We start from the raw sequence: 22,534 nt of genomic DNA, 5'->3' as shown, positions 1-22,534 counted from the left end.
GTCTGCGGCTGTATGGATTTTCGAGAAGCTGTCGATTTGTTGACATACAAACTCAATGCGAGGCTAGTCTGGAGACTTGAGACTGGGGATAAGAGCAAACTTCTTCACTTTACACTTTAAATGTGGACAAGACTGTTTGACATGATACATTTTGGGGCATCTTGGAATAATCCCATTTAAAATTTTCTACCTGTACCCTAGTTTTTGAGTGCCCTCTTGCCCCTACATGGGGTAGTGGTTGAAATATCCCCCTATGAAATGGGACAACCCTTCAATACCCTCATACGTCGTCAGCAGTCATTGATGGGGTTTACGGAAACAGACGTGACATTTAAATATGCCAACTTCAGCTGTGGTGACTCTTGCGTTACTGTGCCAATCCAGGTATTATCAAAGTGCTGTTAATCTGAAGGAGATAGAAAAACATGGATGTATTAGAGATGTATTAGGATCTGGCCCTAGCGTATCACACATTACATCTTTTCACCTTACTTTTTTAATCGAGCAGATCCATGATAGATTGTAGTATGGCAATGTGCTGGTTCTACTCAACCATACTGAGGTGATCTAAGAATGTGATACATCGCAACAGATAACAAAACATGTCAGGCTTTAGCTTGAAATGGACATTAAGTTTTAAAGAATGTCATCAGTGTTTCGCAAATCATACTGTTTGTTGGGGTCACGCATTGTCTTTGAGAAAAGTATCACACATTCATATTCATTTGTCGAAGGGAATACTTCAAAAGCGGCCACATTTTCAAAGGACGGAAAAAGTTGGCCTGGTTCTTTTCAAAAATGATCAAAAATAAGGCAGCTAGCACATCTGAAGCTCACCAATTATCACATAACTCCTTTATGAAGTGTGTGAGCAGACAGAAATGAGCGATGTTAGGCGGAGTTGAGTTGGAACCAATTTTTTGGTGTCTATCCACACATGAGACTGATATCAGTCCTCTCATCTCACTGTTGTGTTTTTTCCACAAGTGATGAGACCAGTGCTTTGTTAGACAATGCACATATTTTGTGTGCAATGGTTATTTTTGTCAGTATAATTAATGATTTTGTCTGATGTGATTACGTTTATTTAAGTCTTAACTTATTTAATTATTCACAATAAGGCAGCCATTTATCAACAGTGTTGGATGTTGTGTACCTCCGTTCATTAAAATACCACGTTTCAAGAAATATCTGAACACAAGCATCAGGATAGATTTGTCCTTGGGTTTAATCCTTTGGCCATCTGATGGGTGCTTTTTGTATGTTGAACAGCATTCACCGCATCATCATTATCATTCAATTCAACTTTTTCAACCTCAACTTTCAAGTTCCCACAATACCCAAGGCTGAACACACTTCATGTGTGAATGGGCTGAGCTACAAGGATCCAAAGGCGTATAATGAGTCAGCACCTTCAGCACTCAGATCAGGGTTTCAATTTAAAAGTAGAGAATGCAGCTGCTCAGACTTACGTGCTACACACTGACGTAAAAATCTATACACAAGCACATCTAAACCCATTCCAGATCACGAAATGAAATCAGGACCCTTTGTTCTGTGCAGATGTTGTGTTCGTTGTCATCCCAGTCGCCAGGATAAAAAGCCACGGATGCCTTCACATTTGTATACTCTACGTACCATGTTGACATTTGCACAGATTGTGGCATATCATGTTCACATTACATGCTCATGACACGACTTCCATGTCAGGAGGTGGAGGGGACGATGGCGGAATTACAGGCTAGAAGGCTGCAAAGCCAGTGACCACAGTTAAAGACGGTGTTTGTACATTTGTAAGTGTGAAACTACTGGATATGTTTGACAAGGGACCACGGCGTCTCTGGATGTCACTGGATGTTTTTAAGGAGACCTTGTGACAATTTTCAAGATGTGTATGTAGCGACAAAACCAGATGTTTTTAATGAGACCTGGACTTTTCCTAACCAGGTAGTTTTTGTGCCAAAAACCTAACCGGAAGATAAGCAGAAGGTAAAGTTGAAAACTGAACCCAAAGAAATGTAAAGTTGCAACACAAAGAAATGTTAATATTCAATATATCTGTGGTTTCTAATCTGATTCCATCCATACGTACGAATAAACCAGCCTAAACTATGAATCACTTGTTGCCAGATTGATTTCAACTTCCTCAACCCCCCCGGCCTAATAAAGCATTTCCATTTCTTTGTCACAGAAGTGTTTTCACGCTCATTTCCTCTGGCTGATTCAGGTTACATCGTCAGCCTAAATAGAGGACACTTCTGCTCGAGACTTGAACTTTCAGGTCCGGCACATTTCCGATTGTCAAGTAAAACGAGAAGACAATTAATAAGATAATCACATCGTGGAGGTATGTGACCAGAAAACGTTAGTAGACGGAGGTGAGAAGATGAGGTTAAGTAGAAGAGATTGAAACAAAAGGACAGACGTGTGGTGATGAGGCTTAAGTGTGGGATAAAAAGGCAGATTAGGCCAGAGGTGAAGAGGGCTGGAACATGTCCAGAGAGAGAGAGCGGGGAGGGAGGCGGAGGAATCCTCTCGCTCTCCTCATCTCAATGTCTCCCTGTGCTGGTTCTGTCTGGGCACCTCTTCAAAATCAATTTAAGAAATTACCATTCAGCCGGAGTTCCGTCATTGGGATTTTATAATTTCATCTTCCTCCTCCAGTGCCTTTATCCCAGAGCCCCTCAGTTCATCTATGCAGCACAACCCCGGTGAATAATTAACCGCGGCCGTGAGCAGAAAGACGATGAGCGACACAAGCGTTCTATCATCCACACACAGACGCACACCTTCATCGGCGGCGGCGGCGGCGGCGAAGGCGTCGTGCTTTTAAGTCTGTTCCGCCGCTTCTATCTCTCTACGGGTTTACTTTAAATCTGACATACCATGTCTCTCGCCCGCACGCTAACATGCCAGCGCTGTGAGACACAAACACAAGTTCTCACACGCGGGCTCAGACGGCGAATATGTCTCACACACACTCTCCTTATCATTTGCACACACGCTTGCTTGCTTACTGTCTGTCTCCTCTGCCCTTCCTCTATTCCCTAGAGGCATTTCAGCTGAGCAAGCAGCAGAGATAGGTGGGGAGGGAAGGTTTTTTAGGATGGGTTTTTTTTGAAGGGTGTGGGTAGGGTGAGGACCTTCTGTGATCCCCATGTGACACAGCAAGACGACACGCATCTTCGTCAATACGAGTAGAGGGAGACGTGCTCAAGTGGGCAAAGCAGTGCCCCCGGGTGCCCTCTCTTGCCTGTAGCGTGGAGCTCCGTAAGCCAGGTGGAAAAGGGAGAGAAAAGGGTGGCTGAGCTACTGGACGTGGGCAGAAGTTAGAGGTACACAAGGTGACGGTCTTAGCCGGAGCTCAGCTTTGAGGCCAGATGTGGGAGAACATATTTCTGGACAATCAATAGTCAGGCTCAAATGGATCTTCTGCAGCCCAGCCATTTCCAGACCTCTGAGGCCAAACGACTCTTTGTGGAGGAAAGGCATTTTTATTCCAGTGCCATTTGGCTAATGGGTCTGTGCCGTGTAATATCTGCAGCAAACAGCAGCTATTATTCCTTATGTTCTGCTAACACAGGTCCAGCATGTCCCCAGAAATGTGTGCTAATGCTTTACCAAACAATATAGTACGTCTAAATCTGCAATGGCAAGCAGTCAAGGCCTGCGCGGTATTTCTAATAGATTTATTTCTACAGAAACAATGCATTCATTTGCCCTACGCGCATTTACTGTATCCATATTGTGTTTTTTTCTCCCTGTTGTCAGCTTGTTATTTGCTTATGTCTTTAGGTTATCGTTTTAATTTGTTTGGCTTTCTTCACAAAGAAGAAAGACAGAAAGAGGAAATTGTTTTATGTAATGATGATACTTGTGTTTTCTTTAAATCAGTGCTACAAACTCCAAACACATTGTTTTTTTTACCTTCTTTTTATAGCGTACTACTTCTATATTATGAGCCTCGCCAGCAGCTTTACACTCTAGGGATGGCAATGTTGGTTGTTTGCTCAGTCCATGTCTTTGGTCCAGACGAAAATAGCTCAAATTAAATTGTGTAAAAACATTTGTGTTGCCCAGAGGAAGAATCCTACTGACTTTCCCTCTAGCTCTACTATGAGGGGCGTCAGATCAGATCTCTGCAGCACTGCGTCTGCCTGGAGAAAAGGTCTGACTGCAGCAGTCCTCATTCTGGTATAGGAGGGAAAAACACTGCCTTGTTTCTAACTCTTTAAACCAATGAAAATTGTCTTGAGCAGCACTAGACCCAGAATAAAGCGATGGTGCCCCTGCAAAACAGTGTCAGGGAAGAGAAAGCTGAAATAGTGGCTTGATGGCAGGCATTAGAGAATCTTCATTTAACTCCATCAGCAGGGCTAAAAGTTCACTCATGGAGTGAAAAACAGTCTCTCTGAATCCCTGTCTAGACTTCTTCAAGTGCCATTATGAGGTTGACGTGTGGTTCAGAGGGAAATGTCTCGACAACTGTTGGATAGGTTTACATGCAATTTGGTGCAGACACTGTTGTTTCTTTTTTCTAGAAACGATCATCAGGTCAGAGATTTAATTCCTCCAGTATTTTGGTTTATATATCAGATGATGTTCAGACTACTCGTGGCAACAGGGGCAACAATCTTTTATCAACTGACATTTTCTCAAGACAAACAAACACTCTGTCACCCTACCAACTAAGAAAAACTACATCCCAGCTTCTTTCATTGTTTTAAACACAGTTTAATGTAACTGTGACTCACTAGCAAACGTCAGCTAACCGCCAGGGAACAAACAGAGTGACCTGAAAGGGGAGAAGTAAAGACATGTCTAACAAATCTGTTGTTTGAACAACTTACTGTAGGTCAGCCGCCAATGACAGACTCCAGTTTTAAAGTGATAGTTGGGGTCTTTTGATGGGGGTTGTACAAGGTGCTTATCTCTAGTCAGTCACCTGCAGTAGATGACTGTCAGCTCTCCCCCTGTGTGGAGAAGCAGCGTGTAGCACCGACAGGGAAGCTGACGGCAATGTAAAGGGACAAAATTGTTCAAAATATAGCTACACTTGAATGGATATATATTTTTTAGGTGTGCCTTCTTTTAGGTGGCTAAAATACGTCTTGCTGTCGGTACCATTTAGCAGAACAATGCTCTGTTTGCCTGTCGGTGCTACACGCTGTCATTCCCCTCCTCCCCCTCTTGTCAATGACACCTATGAGTGACAATGCAACAGGCCACAAGTCATTTTCAATGGCAACTGGCTAATGAAGGTACATATTGATGCCAGACACTTGGTTTTGCGTGATGCACACCAAGTCAAAGTTTGTCTCAACTTTAAACGGTGACCTGGCGGCACTGTAGTCTTGAAAGACTCAGTTGCTGTTGAAAGTACTTAATGTTTTTTAAAGGAAAACAAGAAATTGTGATTATTTATACAGTGATGGAAAAACAGAAGTCGTTCTGGCTGGCTCCACAACCTTTGGAAATAGCAGACTTAGGGTAACTAATTGGTTACTGTCTCTGTCTGGAGTCAGACCCTTGCAGAGTTTGGAGACGGTGCCAAAAAGAATAACAATCAAAATGATGTAACCTGGGAACAAATCAGTCAGGAGCTGCCGGCAGATGTGCATTCAAATCACAACTCTCAGTTCTGACGGGAAGTTAAAGTAGGAAAAGTTAAAGGGTGAAATATTTGATATTCAGTTGGCTTGGTTGTTGCGAGCTGGTTTACAAATGGGCAACACTTAAGAGGGAAGAAGCGAGCTGCAGACAGAGCAGAGAAAATATGTTTGCATAAAAATATATATTTGTCTGGATATTTAGCCGCCATCCTTCTTGACATAAAAACAGGATAAGCCTCAGTGATGTTGGCATGAGGAGATGTGTGTGTGTGTGTGGGTTTGGGGTGGTGATGTCAGTCTGATTGAACACCCTGCTCTCGTATCATGTACAGTGCGCTTAATCAGCACTAGTTACGGCAAAGCAAGGCCTGTAGGACAAGCCTAAAAATTGTCGGACACATTCGTTTTGACTGCTGCAAACTAGGTGGAATTTACAGATTGGAGGTGGCACGCTATCGTTCTTAATAATGCACATTCCCCAAAGTGTTGACTAATTGGAACCATTAAAATCTTGACACCGGTGGTTAATTTGTTTCCTTGTGTTTTATAGCTATCATTTGTCCCATCGGAAAGCTCAGATGAAACATGAGGTGATTACGGCAGTAAGTGAGTCTGATGGAGTCGGAGCGGGTCGAGCGAGGCACCGGCCTTACGCTTCCCAAAACCCCTAATGTGTTCAGTCGGTGACATTTTGGTCACGTGTAAAATGCCGGGCGCGGAACGGTGTTGTGACGAACAAGACCTTTATGAACGTTCTGAGACCTAAATGGGAGAACAGTCGGCTTGACCTTTCTGTGAAATCCATGAGGAGGACGCAGTGAAATATCTTAATTAGAAAGAGATGGAGTCGCAAAGAACACACATTGATCAGGCAGAAACCGCAGTTGTGAAGACAGGGCTGTAGGGAGAGAGGGGAACATAATACAAGGCTGTTGTCGGACAATAGTCATGAATCATGTTGATCTGCTCTGGAGTGAAAAATGGGGAGGCTAACTGTGCAAACTAGTTTTAGTATAGACACAGAAGGATCCAAGGACACGGGATGAGAAAAGTCGTAACATAGAAGAATTCCATTTGAGTTGATATGAATTCTTGTTTGTATTCGGTATTCGCTTCAAACTTTCATTTAAAAAAAAAAACAAACTCAGTGGGCTCTTTTATAGGTGTGCTTATAAAATCCATTGCAACGCCACAGCTCAGCCATACATTCTACAATAGTCAGTTCTGAATTGACATTCAGAGAGGTTTTGATTTTAAAAAGGACTCCGTCAAGAATGTTATGAATTAGCTTCGGATCACTGAAGGTGTTGTCGTAATTGTTAAACAACCGCAGCGAGAGTTGAAAATCTATTTGACGTGACTCTGATGTATTAAAGTCACATCAACTTTCTTCCTCACTCTCAGACTCTCTCCTGGAAGTTATTGTCACGATCCTGCCATTTCACTTTCATTTTATCTGTGTTTTCTGGGTTGTTGTGGTGCCTTATGCTCTGTTTCCCTCCTGTGTTTTGTGTTCCTCCCCAGTCTGCTTACTCTCCACACCTGCACTGCATCTGCTTCATTAGCCCAGCCCTGTTCCCAGTGTTTTCCAGCCTATCATCTCCTTCCCTGTTCCTAGTGTTTTTCTATAGCCACCAGCCTCTTCCCCATCAGTTCCCTCTCTGTTCCTAGTGTTTTCCAGCCTATCTGTTCCCTCTTCCCAGTGTTTTCCCCCTCATTACCCTCATCTGTTTTCCACCTCACTCCACCTGCACTTCATTCCCACGTTAGTGTAGTTAATATTTAAGTCCAGTTTTTAGTCCAGTCATCTTTTGTGTTTTCCTGTTCCCTCTCTGTTCTCATCATGACAGTTATAGCAGATGTTTTAAGAGCGGAGGCAAACCACTCAGAGCATTTTCAATTGAAAACCCTGTAATGCCAGAGAAGGTGTAAGGAGGAATTAGTTGTATGACACCTCTACTCCCCACAAGGCCAATGATCTGCTTTATAACACTTTATCAGCACGTTGTTCCTTTCCTCAGATTTGTATAAGAATAGCTCCTGTTTGCACTGTAAGTGCAGTCTTGTCAGTGGAAATAAGTCGGACCTGCATTGTTTGATCATTCTGATGTTCTGCCTCCAATTTCCTGCCTCAGATTCAGAGAAATCACTCAGAATCACTTTTTACCAATTAGTGCAAAAAATGTGTTCCACACATGAAATGTCTGAATAACATGAAACATCTCCATCTTTCTTGGTTTGTCCAATTAACATTTTTAAAAGATAAAAATGTGACATCAAATAAGACACCGCAAAGCAGCAGATCCTCATACAGTAACTGACAACCTGTACGGATGTGTTTGTTTGTAAAATGACTACACGATTAACTGATAATCAAAAAAAGGCGCCGATTTTATTCCGTCGACTGACTAATTGACTGGCTGACTAATCAGCTCCTTTCTTAAGTGCCGATTGATTTTTTTTTGTAAATTACATTTTCTTCAATCAATCTTTTACACTCAAAGCACAAACAACAGGGGCAGGCACATTTTGTGTTGCTCAGGATGCAGCGATGATGACTCATGATGTGTTCTAGCTGGTTTATTCACCACTCATTCATCCTAATTGGTGGTTTCTTCTGCCTGCACTTCATTCTCGTGCTTTTACTTCTGCGTTTTATCACCGTGCAAATACATACTGTAAACTCCAGTGTAGGCCCTGTGGGAATTTTAGTGGCATGCTCTACCCAGACCAGCGGGTTCCCCAGCGCAGTCAAGAGTGTAGAAATGTCGCTTGTAGCTTGTCACAGCAATCGACAGAGATCTTGTAAAACTCAGCAAGTCCAGTGAAGCACGGCACCAGTCAGCCTCCGATTCACCTCCTTGACTCCTGTTGACCAGATCTGATGTAAACAGAGTGCTAGCAGAGCACTTGTTTGACCAATATAACACGCTGTCTGTCTGCCGCTGTGATGCAACCCTGCCCCTCATCTGGTTTCCGAGCGTGCTCTGCGGATTTCGATCAACTTGCATCACCGTGAGTGACTGCTGTGATAGGGAATGTGAGCGTTTCATTATTGTTACACTTCAATTATTGACCAGAGATTAGGAGCTATATGAGACACCAGAGATATCATTTGGCCTGACAGTGTTCAGATAAAAAAAAAAAAAAAGAAAATCTACCGGAGGACCTAGATGCTGCTGGTTTCTCTCGATTTTTGAGGCTAGAAAAAAAAATTCATTACTACAAAGTTTAAGCGATTGCGAGCAGACGGACAGGGAACGTGGTGATATTGATCTGCTGAGGCTAAGAATAATGTTCAAAGGCATCACTCCAGGGAGTAGGCTGGTCGGGTTTCATTAAGTGTAAACATTTTCAAGAAAGAAATACCCTGAAATGAGAGAAATCGAGGGAATTGGAGATGAGGGAGAGATGGAAAGCCGCTGAGGAAAGAAAGAGGGGACAATTCACGTGCTGCTTCTTCTTCTTCTCCTTCTTTTTTTTTTGTTGTTTTTATTCCTCGAGCCATCTCTTTTCCTCTGCGGCCAGCTCAGGATAGATGAGCGTGTTTGCTGGATGATGGAGCTTTTCAGCCTTGGTGGTGGCTGCAGTCCCCGTATCTGGCTCTGACATGAAACTGTGGGCAGCAGCCCCCGAGCCCACACTGCCAGAGAGCTGTGTGGACGAGGATGAAGCACCCGGCACCGCTTTAGCTCCGGTTCCAGCAACAACACCCACATAAATGGCCTATATGGGCTTTTAATAAGTGTTTGAACAAACAGGCACTTGCATCTGCTTTTGTTTGATGTGTTTCAAGGGCATAGTAGTGTCTGTTTGGCAGAGCGGGCTTCCACCTGCCGAAATGCATCGCCGGGATGATAATAGCGTTTGACTTCGACTGAGGGCTTCGCGCAAGCAAGGCGTGAATTGTTTCATCTTTGTTTATCAATGTTTTTCCCATGGTTTTCGGCTAATTGCAGAGCAGAGTGGCTTGCAGAATGCCTATTAGCACCGTGCTGGGTTGAGAGACAGGCCAGCGAGAAAAAAAACAAAAAAAAAAACTGCTCGTCTGTGGAAACAAGAAAAACCCACAAGCTCTTACACACATTCATATGTAGAATAGTTCTCCTCTGGTTTCTTGTTAGTGTGCGCGGGCGCATGCTTGTGTGCGTCCGCGAACACACGCGCAGGAAGAAAGACAACAGGCCGAGATAAGACAGACGAGCCTTTTGTATTCGAGCCCACACACAGAAAATGAAGCGGTACGCGTGAGAGTGCATCGCTGCCGTATGTGTGTGTGTGTGTGTGCGTGCGCTTGCATTATCTTCTGTCTGCTGGTGCTGGTGTTTAAGTGCTTCTGAGAACGAAAGAGTGAAAAGAAGAGCGAGGGAGGAACAGGGGAGACGGAGGGAAGAGGAGCCCTGTATATTGAGAGTCCCCCCTCCACCGCCCAGGGGCAGTGACACAGCAGCAGCTGCTTCTGCCTTTTCAGAGCCACAGTCATACGAAGCAGCGTCTATCCCCCCAGCAACAACTACCAGCAGCCGCTGCAGACTAATCAGTCCACCAGTGCTGGCTTCAGCCGGGCCGAGGGGGTCTGACTTTTCCCCCTCGTCAGGCTTGATCTGTATCGATGCTGATATACACAACAGTTACTGAGCTCGCCGGACTGAAACATACAACACACAGCCAAGAATGTCCTACAATCGGGTCAGGTGGCCCCATACAGGAGGGTTAATTCCCTGCTATGGTGGCCACCCTCCTGCACCTCACAAAGCCTTTGAATTTGCGGAAAGCTTGGCAAAGGGCGGCAAGTGACAAGCGAGAGGGGAATACAGAGAGCAACACGAGAGCACATGAGACGTGGCTCAGTGCTCTCTGTGTGCACGCGTGTGTGTGTACGTTTGCGCGGTAATTAAATCATGAGAGCCTGTGTTTTGGGGCGCTGCACACGGAGGCTACACCGGCTCGGGCGCTGACTCTGTCGGCCCGACTTAATTACAAGCAAACAAACATACGGTAATTACACACGACCACACCTGCGCAGCCCCGCCAGCTCTGACAAAGGCTATCCAAACACCATTTTCTAAAGGAACAGTTTCAACCCTGCTCTAATGAGCGTGCTTAGAGGACGATCCAATGACGCTGCCTTATTATCTACTGTATGCATTCAGCTCGGACAGCGATTCAGCTTCTGCAACCTTCACTCTGGCTGGTTTTGTCTATTAGTAAATACATAAACGGGGCAGCAGGACACCGTCAGCACAATATGCTCTGGCTATTAGGATAATATTTTTATGCCCTCCAGCTGGGGGAAATTTGCCACACATGTGCACATGTACAGTGTTCCTCAACTCACTGGACCATAATCAGTTAAACAGCACACAGCTGTGCAGACACACATATGGTGACACGTCACACGCACAGCTGCACAGATTCACCCTTTGAGGACATTTGCATGCTCACAGTTTATACGAATAGACAATGATGGCCCGGTCCTTGATGCACACTTTGCTTTAAGCCGCGTCGGGCTGATTTGCAGATCAGCTTGGTTTCCAGATGCTCGCAATTCGTCTCGCCTCTTAACCAGTATGCCACCAGAAGGCCAAACCTTATCTTCACCCAGGGGCCGTCGTCTGAAACTAGCTGTCACTTGCATGCTTACAGAACACCAAGGCAAAAAAATAAATAAAAGAGGTGAAAATGTCAGAGCTCCCAGTGAAACGTACTTTGACATTTTGATGTGTGCCATCTTTTGTGATGCGATGTGATGAAAAAATGTTTCCCTGCAATTATGATCTGTGACGTCGCCCATGTTTGAACCTGCAGATGGGTACCAAAGTAAAGTCAACATAAAGTATCTCGGTAAGCCTCCTGAGCGCAATTTCGACAACTAGCTTTAACTCTACAAGACTAATGAACAGTGGGGTAGTCTCAGACGCTACAGGCGAATGATCTGTGACGAAGGAGCTTTTGAAATGCTACATGAGCAGAAGCAGTGGCAGCAAGTGACAGCGTAGCTTTCAGGTGAGCGGCGTGGCGGCGGGCATGGCACCTGTCAGGTTAAGTACGCCGCCATGGTTGACAAGGCCGCGTTGGATATACGTTGCGGTGACAGGAGGTCGCCATGCGAGTGTAGCGACAGAGTCGAGTTGGCTGCCTTCGCGAGCTCGCAGGTTTCGCTTCACGTATCTCAATTTTTTTGGGTGATTTTGCTATTTCCTCGATGAGCTGAAGGATCAACAGTCGTTAATTCTAAACAACCCATTTCAAAACCCAGTGGACTATCTGAAAAACGCTTCACCACAAACTTGGAAACGAGCTGTTTTTATCAGCTGCTGAAGAGGTGGTGTTTACGTGCCCTCACCTGCTTTCACTCCCTTTGATTTGTCACCTATCCGCAGCTTTTAACTGGTGAACTATCACAACTCCAGAGCCGAAGAAGTGGAGAAACATTATGGCACTTTTCAACCTCAAATGTTCAGTTGCTTTCCCCTCACCTCCAGTGTTAAATTAAAGCTTATTTACCGCATCGAGTGATTCATGCTTTTCAGAACAGGAAACTTCTAAATGCCTAGCTGGTATCTCACTGTCACCATAGGGTGCTTCCTGTCCACACCTCCTGGGAAACACACACACACTCTCATAATCAAGCACAAACTGACGCAGGCTAACACATACTCCAGAGAACAAATGCATGCTCACGAAATACACTCGTAAAGAGAGCACACAACGCACACGAATACGCACGCTCGCCATCTGGACAGGTGCACATGCCTGCAGTAATGACACGAGAGGATGGAAACGAGGCACAAACAGGAGCAAAACATGCGATACGGTGTGTTTCCTGTCTAATGGTATTAGATACCAGGAGCGGCAGCGCCACTGTGACACCCTCGTTATGCATGGAGGAATGTATGTGCACGTACAAATTCACGACCAACGCGCATCCTGATAGATTAATGTGGATGCTTGTTCTGCTGACAGTCCGGGCTGTTTAAGCCGGTGAGGTTACGCTTGTTGTAAGCCGTTTCCTGCGCGAGCTTCCGTAAAATGTGAAAATGCAAATGAAGCATACAGGCAGACACACAGTTCCTGTCCCTGCCTCCTGTGAAGATGAAGCCGTTTAGAGCTCTGCACGGAAATAGGTTTACATTCCTACTTAAAACCATTATAAAGCAAACCGTCTCTGTGGGATAATGTGGCATATTAATGTTTATGGGGGCTGAGAGCCACAAGCTGCAGCACACCGCCTTGCTCTGTTCATTTCTGCATGTGATTCGACTTTGGCCGAAGCTGCTGCCATTGCACCTCATAACACATATAGCTGCAGAGCAACAATAAAGTGCATGAATTAGATATGAGGTTGACACAGAGAAGTAACGGATCTGTTTGCTGTGTGCCTTCACTCTGCATCGCCCACTTTACACTGAGCTCAGCAAACACAAGAGTAGAACAAGTAGATAGATAGATAGATAGATAGATAGATATTCAATTGAAAGCACAGGAAAAACAGTGCTCGTAGCCGCAAGATCCAAACGTAATCGGAGAAAACACAAACTGTAAGTGTTTGTTGTGGGAAGCGCACACTCAACACATCAAAATATAATCGAGGATGTTTTATTAACGTTGACGAGCGCAACACATTCGGCTCATCTTCATTCTGCTCAGGGAAAAAGTGAAACATATTGGATATTTTATAGGCTGGTTCAAGAACTTTCTGAACTCCATGTATTTAAATATGACTCCTTTTTAAGATGCTAAAAACATGTGCATAGACTTATTGGTATTGGGATTCAGCACGGACTCGCCGTTTTTTCCTCGCAGTGCGGAGAACTACATCCAATTTTTAAAAGAAACTGACTTTGAGGTTTGTAACTTCTATTGAATTGTTAGATGAACTTCTTTGTGTTTTGGGAGATGAACCTGTATGTTAATTGTTTTTTTCTGGGTAAATTACCGCAGTACGTTTCCTTAACTCCACTAGCAATAACGCTAGATCCTCAAAAGAAATTCTCATTTTCCATTTCATGTTGCTACAATTTTGTGCTTATGTTCTGGTTAGGTTTGGGCTTGGTTAGGGTGAAGAAAAGATCACGTTTTGACTTAAAATACTTGTTTCTTGTCACCAAAAACGTGGCTGGAGATTTCCTGACTTCCCATCAAAGATACCTCTTTTATGTCGCCACGATCGCAGCAGGAAATTGTCCTGAGGTCTCCAGTTGTTTCACGATTACAGATGTTAAAACTACCCCACCAACCATGCCAATGTTATTTATCCTGGTGATTGGAGCAGTTAAAATATGTGCCATTATTTGCCATGACTCTTTTCAGCTGCTGATCCCTGCTTATTCTGTGTCTGTTTGTCGTATTTCAGTATGTTTTTGTGATGTGATCTCTCCTTGGTCTTTTATATGAAAGATTTTTTGTTAGTTTTTTTTCCTCCTGCCATCTTGATAAAGGCTCCCTGTCAGGAGAAATATTGTATCTCAACGGGACCTTTCTGGTTAAATAAAAGACTCTTTAATCTTCACGATGCAAGACAACATCCATCAACAACAACAAAAAAAACGACTGACTGAATACATGATATGAGTCAGAATCCAGTCAGACAGTTTGCTTATTCCAGCATCATCGCAGGAGAGGATGGATCACTCCTAGCACGACCGCACGATGATGCTCGTCGGGAAAAACACGCACGCAGGTCATTTCCAGCATCTGAACAACGTCCAGCGCTGTTGTTGTTCAGGTGACGTCAGACAGTCTCACAATTCAGACCACACGTCGCCGCCCGAACAACAAATGCGTGCACGTTCAGCGGTTACAGCAGTGAGCCGCAGACATCGAGGCGTGTGCATCTGGAAAAGACAAGACTCCTCTCTTCACCACAGGCCAGGCCACTCCACTTGAGCTGATTGATTTCCCATCAGTTCTGTATCCCTGATAACTGCATGCCTGGAGGGCTGCAATGGCTCCAATATTTCACCGCTATATACCCGCACAGCCACGCTCTGCTTAAAGCATGGTCTTCAATGTGTGGGAGCGTGTGTGTGTGTGTGTGTGTGTGGGGTGGTATATGGGTGGCTGTAACTATGTTGTGTGTGGAACAGTGGTGGCAGCGAGCTACAGTATATAGTGACACTGTGGTAATGAGATGCCAAACATTTCTCTATGTTTTCAGGCCTTTGCATTCTGCTACAAGAGACTTTTTTTTTTTTTTTTTTACAGTCCTCCACTCCTTAGCTGAGCTAGTGGTAAGAAAATACCCACAGTCAAAACAGTGAGAAGGGAAAATCTTTGTTGGTGGTCCAAAATTTGAAGTCAGTGCATTGTTGCGTCTCAGTTTCATGAGATGCTGAGCAGATTGCCAAATTGCCCCCCAACAGAGAAACTGCCATCGAGGATGGCGGTGATGTTTTTAAAAGCCGGATCTAATCATGCATCAGTTCTTACCGTGTTAAAGTGTCGTACAACAGGAAGATAAAATTCTTATCTGCCATTCAGGGTAATTCTTTTCTCCGCTGGAATAACAGCAGTTACCGAGCTCTAGCTGTGACCCTCACCTAGTTACCTTTCCAATTTGTATTCTCGCCAAAAGCATTATGCCTTTTTCTTGTGCATAATATCATCTCTGAGGACGCTGCAGACAAAACTGTTAAGACAGTGGGATAATTCAAGGGCCGTCAGATGTGAAACACTCGGTAGGTGTTTTTCCTCTCAGATAAAACTGCAGACATGTTATCACCGCTGCCTCGTTACATATAAAAATGACTCTTGAATCTCGAAGTTCTCGTAGCTAGGCTCAAGTAAAAGCTTGATTAACACTTAAAAAAGCCAACAAATTTTCTGGCTCGGTGGGGAAACGGCAACGCGGCGCTAACTGAATGGGTTGGAAGTGTGAACGCTACCGTCTCGCCTGATTTTTCGAAAAAACGTCTGCTTTGTGCAGAAGTGTGTCAAGGAGGACTCGAGGAGGGGAATTTTAAAGAGGGTTTAAATTTTTATAAACGTAATTCTCATCTTGGAAAGGGTGAAACTGCTCTTTGACCGTGTTTACTGTTAAGTATGCAAAGTTTGTGTGTGTGTGTGTGTGTGTGTGTGTGTTTGCATGGGTAGTGATTAGAGAGAGAGGCAAAGTGGTGCCAGTTTTTTTTTTTTTTTTCCTCCAACTGCTGTGCTTACATTAGCATAGATCATGCAGCAATCCATAATACATGGCTCGTTAACAAGGTTGGTATTTTTGATCCATAATTAAGGAGTATATTTTCAAAGAGTTTCCAGAGTTAAAACATATCATGGCTGCAGGCTGCTTTCCCCTCTGCCACTCCCAGGCCGCGTTATTGTACAGTACGGCTGCTATTGATTCACCGTGCCATTTGGCTATTGATTGGAGTGGACGCCATTATGTCAGAGAGATTATAGCCCTCCGAAGCACCGTGATTCTGAAGTGGAAAACCAGTGGCTGAGAACCGATGAGATGAGCCGAGTGCTTACTGCGACGGAAGCAACAGCAGCTGTGTTTCAGCTAATGACAGAGAGCGAGGCACAGCACAGAACCACGCAGCTCAGCGTAGCATGGCACAACCTTGCCCAGAGTCGAGCCGAGCACAGCAAAGACGGAGCACTTTCATTTCTCCGCTTTCCATCGGTGCCAAAGGGAGCTGTAGAACCACACCGGGGAGTGAAAAATCACATTGACTATTCCGGACACACAGATTTTTTATTGGTGCGGCTCATTGCGGCCTAATATTCTCTGTGACAGCCATTGCCTCCCAGATTGTCTTCGGTTGATCATTCAAATTGACCACAATTCACTCTGCGGCGGGGCGAGGGGGAGGGGTTCGCAGAGCCCTGGGATGATTGGGAAGGGGGGTGGTGGGGTGAGGAGGGCGAGTGGGCGTTCGCCGGCTCTCTGGCTCTCGCGCCGGGCCCGTCATGTAGTTATAGCAATATTGAATTTAATTGGGTTTCTCGCAGGGGCCTGAATTTTAAGAGACCCATAAATGCATTTCCAGGCATGCAGCAACACGAGCCGCTGTGCAGTGGGCATGTAAAGTGCACACTCGTGAAAAGCAATCTGTGTGACGCAAAAAAAATAAAGCAGGGACCATCAACCTGCTGTGTCCTGGATGCCAGCGACTGCTGACCCTAAGGATATGTGCTGTGCCGTGGCACATTTCGTGACAGTGCACCAGTTAAGAGGTAACCCTCTGGGTGGCGAATGGCTGTTAAACTGGCCTTGCTTCAAACGCCGCCACATAAATGCCCTGAATTCAGTGTGTGACGCGCCCATCAACCCTGGGACTTCCTTTTCTAACCAGACAAAGGCAGTTTAAGGGGAGAGGTAACAGGCAATTGTAGGCTCTGCCCTCTGTAGAGCCACCATTCACATTCAAATTCATAGTCTGTTTATTGGATAATAAATTGAGCGTGAAAGATTAATTTGCATTTATTTCATCATCCCCACGACACAGAGCTGCGATTTCTATACAGTAGCGTCCAGAGCCTAATAACCCAGAGGCGATACTGGCATATCAAAATCTGCTGCCTTTCTCTTAAAGACACTGGACTGGAGCCCAGTGGCAACGTATCCGCTATGATTCACACGTCTTGCTTCCTCCCACTAAACTCTTGTCACTCACAGCCTGGGAACGACATATCAGACACACTTAACGCCGGGCCGAGAGTTATCACACATTCGGCGCAATCAAAATCCTAATGAACATCATTAAAACCAAGGCTTTAAGAAAAGCGAGGATTACATCACCGTGCGTTTGCACAGTCGGATGTGTGCGTGTGTGTTGTGAGAGCGTGTGTTAAGGGCTATCAGAGCCTGTTGGAGTGCCGCAGGCTAAAGGCACGGGGGTCACCTCGTATTCAAAGCAGGCCTGACACAGGCATTTTTCTCCCTTTACATTATCAGAATTAATTTCTTTGGTGCGGCCGCAGACGGTTCCAAGCGATGCGTGGAGCGGGTGAGAAACGGGGAGCCGGGTGGTCACATTAATATCAAGCGCCCGGCTGGTAAGCAAAAGGTCACATGTCTAATCCCAGCAACAGCTAATGTGCTGCTGGGATTACAAGGGTGTCGAATAAATAAGTACTTGAATATGACAGCATTTACCAACGCTTGAGACATGAGGGTTACGACTGTGGATTAGAGCCGGGCGACATGGCCTTATAATAATAATAATATTTTAAGGCCGTATCCCGAAACACGATAGGCTTACCCAGAAGTTAGCATCGCCCTGGTTCCCTCGACAAAAAGCCTGTGAGATTTTTCAATTGAATTTCGGATCATTGCTTAAAATAAGCTCACAAGTTTGTGATACTTACATGTTTTGTCCACAGATGAACACCACTTCTATGAATTTTGAAGCGTAAATGAAATGACCAGAAGTAAAAGCTAATCTTAGGCTTTTAACGACCTACACTGCAGTCGCACTGACTTCAACGTCACCATCACCAAGCGGCTTAATACACTATACTATGCACACTTGATTGATCAATCTACAAGTTGTAAAGTTAGAGTTAGAATAGTTTGCAGCTAAAGTCCATCTGTAAAGGCGGACCTGTGAGTAGATGAGCGTGATGATGTCTATTGTCCCTCTGTAGTCTCATTTAGCCACTAGTTTTATTCACATGTTGGGTATTTACTGACATATTTCGCCTAACAAAACCTGAATATATCTTGAGCTTGTGTGTTAACCACGGACCTTATTTCAGGCATTAAACTGAAAACCATTGACTTTGACGTGAGGGAACACAAAGTGCAAAAATGCTAATATTAAAGGACTTCTTCCTGCAGCACTCTATGACTAAGCGGGTAAAAACAAACAGGTCATTTCAGGGGATTACATCACTTTACTGTAATTCAGCCTTTAAAACCAGGAAAAGACGACATTTAAAGCATATCATGGCATTATGACAACCATAATCTAACATGATATAGATGATTATTTTCACTATGGATTTACAAATTGGTAATTTTCTTGCTTAAGGCCTAAACAGTGAAAATGCCTTCTACGATTTCCAGCTACATATAAAACCTCCAGTTGCTGCTCACATAGCACAAAAAAGCAGCAAATATTCACAACTGATAATGTGGCACTGAAGCACTTTTACTTGAAAAATCACTTAAACGATGAATTCATTAGCAAAATTGTCATTTTCTAGCGATTAAAACTAACTGACTAATCATTTTAGCTCTTGTTTTAACTAATGATTGCCAAGATATTACTATTTGGAGGCTCAAACAATCTTCCGGTTGACCCCGTGGGACCTTATTTCGGAAAAACTTTGGCTGGTAGTGAATGGAGCGCGACAAACAATCTTTTGATCCCGTTTGAATCGCGCCATGAACTACACATGTGATGTTTGTCAATTCAAAAGATAATTTTCCGAGTCAAACAGTCACAGTTCTGCATAATTTGAGTAAAATATCATCCAGTTTTGTGTTAAACTGCTCAGTGAACGACATCGTCTCACTCAACATACGTCACCAACACCAACATGGCCGCCACCTCGGCACAGAGAGGTACTAAAGAAGATGAACATCACAATAAATCTGGTCATAGTGACAACTGAAGTCATGTGAAAGGATAGTTCATTAGATCTGTGAGCCGCTAATACACAGGACCAGTTCTACTGTTACTGGTTCTGGTGACCGTTCAACTAGACAACGCCACTAACGCAACAGTTGGCTGTGTCGTCTTTATAATTGTGTATCTTCACAGTTTTATATTTCATTAGTTTTATGACAAACTGCGACTTTATTGACTTAAAATTGACAAACATCAAATGTGTAGTTCATGTCACTATTCAAACGGGACTGAAAAATTATTTGTCTGTCTCCATTGACGTCCCATTAAGAATATCTCAATATCATGACTAATGATATCCAAAATCTACCATGATACAGTCTCATATCACGATAATGACATAACATCGAGATATTCCCGATATGCCCGAGCCCTACTATGGCCCCGACAAATGATTATTTTCATTATAGATTAATAAGTTGGTTATTTTCTTGAAGATGCCCTGTTTGATCTCCAACTGCATAATAAAAACTGTGCAGCTGGAAATTATGTAAAAAAATTTAATTAAATACTCACAGCTGATAATGTGGCACTGAAGCATTTGTGCTTGAAAAATGGCTTCATTAGCGAAAACAGTCATTTTCTAGCGTGTAAAAAATGAACAGACTGATCATTTGAGTCTTGATTGCCAGGATGTCATCATTCGGTGGATCGTACCTGTAGATATCTAACACGCTCCAGCAGTACGGCCATGGATCGACTGGAAGATGAACTTTTGGTTAAAGAGGCAGCCATGTTTGCTGCTGAAGTGCCATTGAGCAAAAAAAAAAAAAAAAAGAAAGAAAGAAAGAAAAAACCCCCACAGGCTTCCCACTCACATCCAATCACACTGGGCTGATGGCAAAAGCAAAACGCTGTATGATGTAAATGTAGAGGTTGGAGAAGGGAGGAGCGCCTGTCTCGTGCTCATTACCAGATAGTTCAAAATGTCGGTGCGTTGAAGGAGGCACGAGGGGGGTCGTGAGGGTGATATATTTTCTTATACTGACTGACTGACTGACTGCTGTGGGGGTGGTGTGTGTGTGTGTGTGTGTGTGTGTGTGTGTCAGAACATGGATGGGCTGATTTTGCGCGCAGACCGGAGGCACGAGCTGCTGCTGCTGCTGCTGCCTGGGCACGCGCTGACTCTTCAAAAATAAACATCTGCTTCTGATAAAATTTTTAAAAAAGCTTTAAGTTGAGCTCACTTCATCCTCACATCAGCACAGGAATTCATTAAATGCGCCACAAGAGTCACAAACTGGACCGGTACAAAGTAACCAGCATTGAGCACATTTTTTGCTTTAAACTCACCTGCTGGGGGGGAAAAAACCCCGAACTATCCCTTTATATAATGATCTGATTGGTTTATTTAAACCGAAGCAGCCTTGAGACACGTTCAACACATTGTGCAAGAGTGATCTTTCGTCTCTGAGCTGCCTAACATGTAAGAAAGAGAAGAAAAAGCTGCTGTTCAACTCTGCTGGCTCACCTCCAGAGGACGGTTAGTCTCTGTCCAGGGTGCTGAAAGGCTCAGTCTCTGTCCAGGGTGCTGGATCTCATCGCAGGCTCCGGGGAGGCTTTGTAAAATCCGCTGCGAGCCGAGGAGGCGCTGAAAAACGCCGGTCCAACAACTGCTGCTGCCGCTGCCGCCGCTGCTGCTGCTGCCCGTTAAGTTACATGGAAGAAAATCCCATTCCCATCCGCGTGTCCGAGACTACACAGACATCACGAGATGTTATTAAAAAAAACCAAAACTGTAATGTCAGATAATAAAAACCTTCATGAGACTGCTGGCTGCGTGGAGCCGCTTTGCCAAGTGTTAACTGCTGAGGCTTCTTCTTCTTCTTCCTCCTCTTCTTCTTCTTCCTCCGGATAGGCTCAACCACCTCTCTCGCTCTCTCTCTCTCTCTCTCTCTCTCTCTCTCTGTGTGTGTGTGTGTGTCTCTCTCTCTCTCTCCCCCCGATTCTCCTCGCTCTATCACTCCATCAATCACCATTCAGTCCAAATATGCAGGAGTGACAAGAGGGAAACCAATAGCCTCCATTTCCCATACAGGCTACAATAGGCATGAGCAGCCGCCTGCCAATAGTTAAATAGAAATCATTTGGCATTAGCTTTATTGGCGCTGATGTGAAAAAGGAAACATTCAGATTCACTTAATTCAACGCGACTGTGCCAAATAAATGATTTCTGCATACAAGCTATACCATTCTTTCTGTCTGTGTCTTACACACACACACACACACACACACACACACACACACACACACACACACACACACACACAAACTGGGGTATTGAATTGAATTTATGGTCAATTTACCGATGTAGAGGGAGCAGCCATCTGTTCGGGCCACCTCCTGCCCTCCGTCATTTTGTGCGTGTTTGTCTCTTGTTCCTGACAGAGCAACAGTTTTTCCACAGGATGTTCTGCAGGAAGTCACAGGCCGAGAACAGAGAGCAGTGGAGGAAGGATTACTGATGAAAGAAAATAACTGATGTGATAATTAATTACGGGGAAGGCTGCCATCTGTGTAAGGATCACAACATATTTATAAGCAGTGATGGAACGTAAGGAAGTCCATTTACTCAAGTACTGTGCTTCAGGGCGGTTTTTGAGGTATTTGTACTTTGCTTGAGTATTTCCACTCTCTGCTACTTTACGGGGGCAGATATTGTTCTTTTTAATCCACTGCATGTATCCGATAACTTTAGTTACTAGTTACTTTGCATACTGCAAACACTTTGATTCCGATAATTTAAAAAATGCTGACTATTGAATCAGATAATCAGCCAGACTGATAATAAGTCAACCTTTAGCACACAGTTGATACATACACTTTAACACCATGTCTTTAGTTTAACTCAACTATGAGTTTTGGGTACTTTTTTACAACACTGTAGTCCAGTGATGGAATGTAACTAAGTACATTTACTCAATGTACTTAAGTACAGTTTTGAGGTACTTGAACTTTACTGCTGCTGCATTTTCTGCTACTTTATGCTTCCACAATATTGTACTTTTCAATCCACTACATTTATCTGATGACTTTTGTTACTAGTTACTTTGTAGATTGATTTCGATAATCAGAAAAATGCTGAATGTTGAATCAGATAATCAGCCAGATTGTATATACTGTATGTATAGAGTATATACATACATGTAAATATCTAATTACTTGTACTTTTGACACTTGAGTACATTTAATAAAGGATACTTTAAGACTTTTACTCAAGTGCTATTCATGATATTCTAACATGATATCTTTAGTTTAACTCCAGTATGAGTTTTGGGTACTTTTTATAACACTGGTAGAGTCAAAACACTAAAAAAGTGTTGGATTAGATTATAGTTACTC

General features: G+C 43.9%; 1 protein-coding gene across 1 annotated transcript in view; it reads right to left on the bottom strand.

The window, feature by feature from the left end:
• Nucleotides 1-20,992, bottom strand: part of tmem121ab (transmembrane protein 121Ab) — a 49,519-nt gene extending 28,527 nt beyond the window's left edge. The window contains exon 1 of the mRNA XM_084378312.1: nt 20,664-20,992. The gene's annotated coding sequence lies outside the window, so the exon portion shown is untranslated. The remainder of the gene's footprint in view (nt 1-20,663) is intronic.
• Nucleotides 20,993-22,534: the final 1,542 nt, after the last annotated feature.

Source organism: Pagrus pagrus, assembly GCF_965226575.1.
Source record: "Pagrus pagrus genome assembly, chromosome: 16".
Lineage (NCBI taxonomy): Eukaryota > Metazoa > Chordata > Actinopteri > Spariformes > Sparidae > Pagrus > Pagrus pagrus.
Note: the sequence above shows the minus strand (reverse complement) of the source record. Positions and strands in the feature narration are given on the sequence as shown.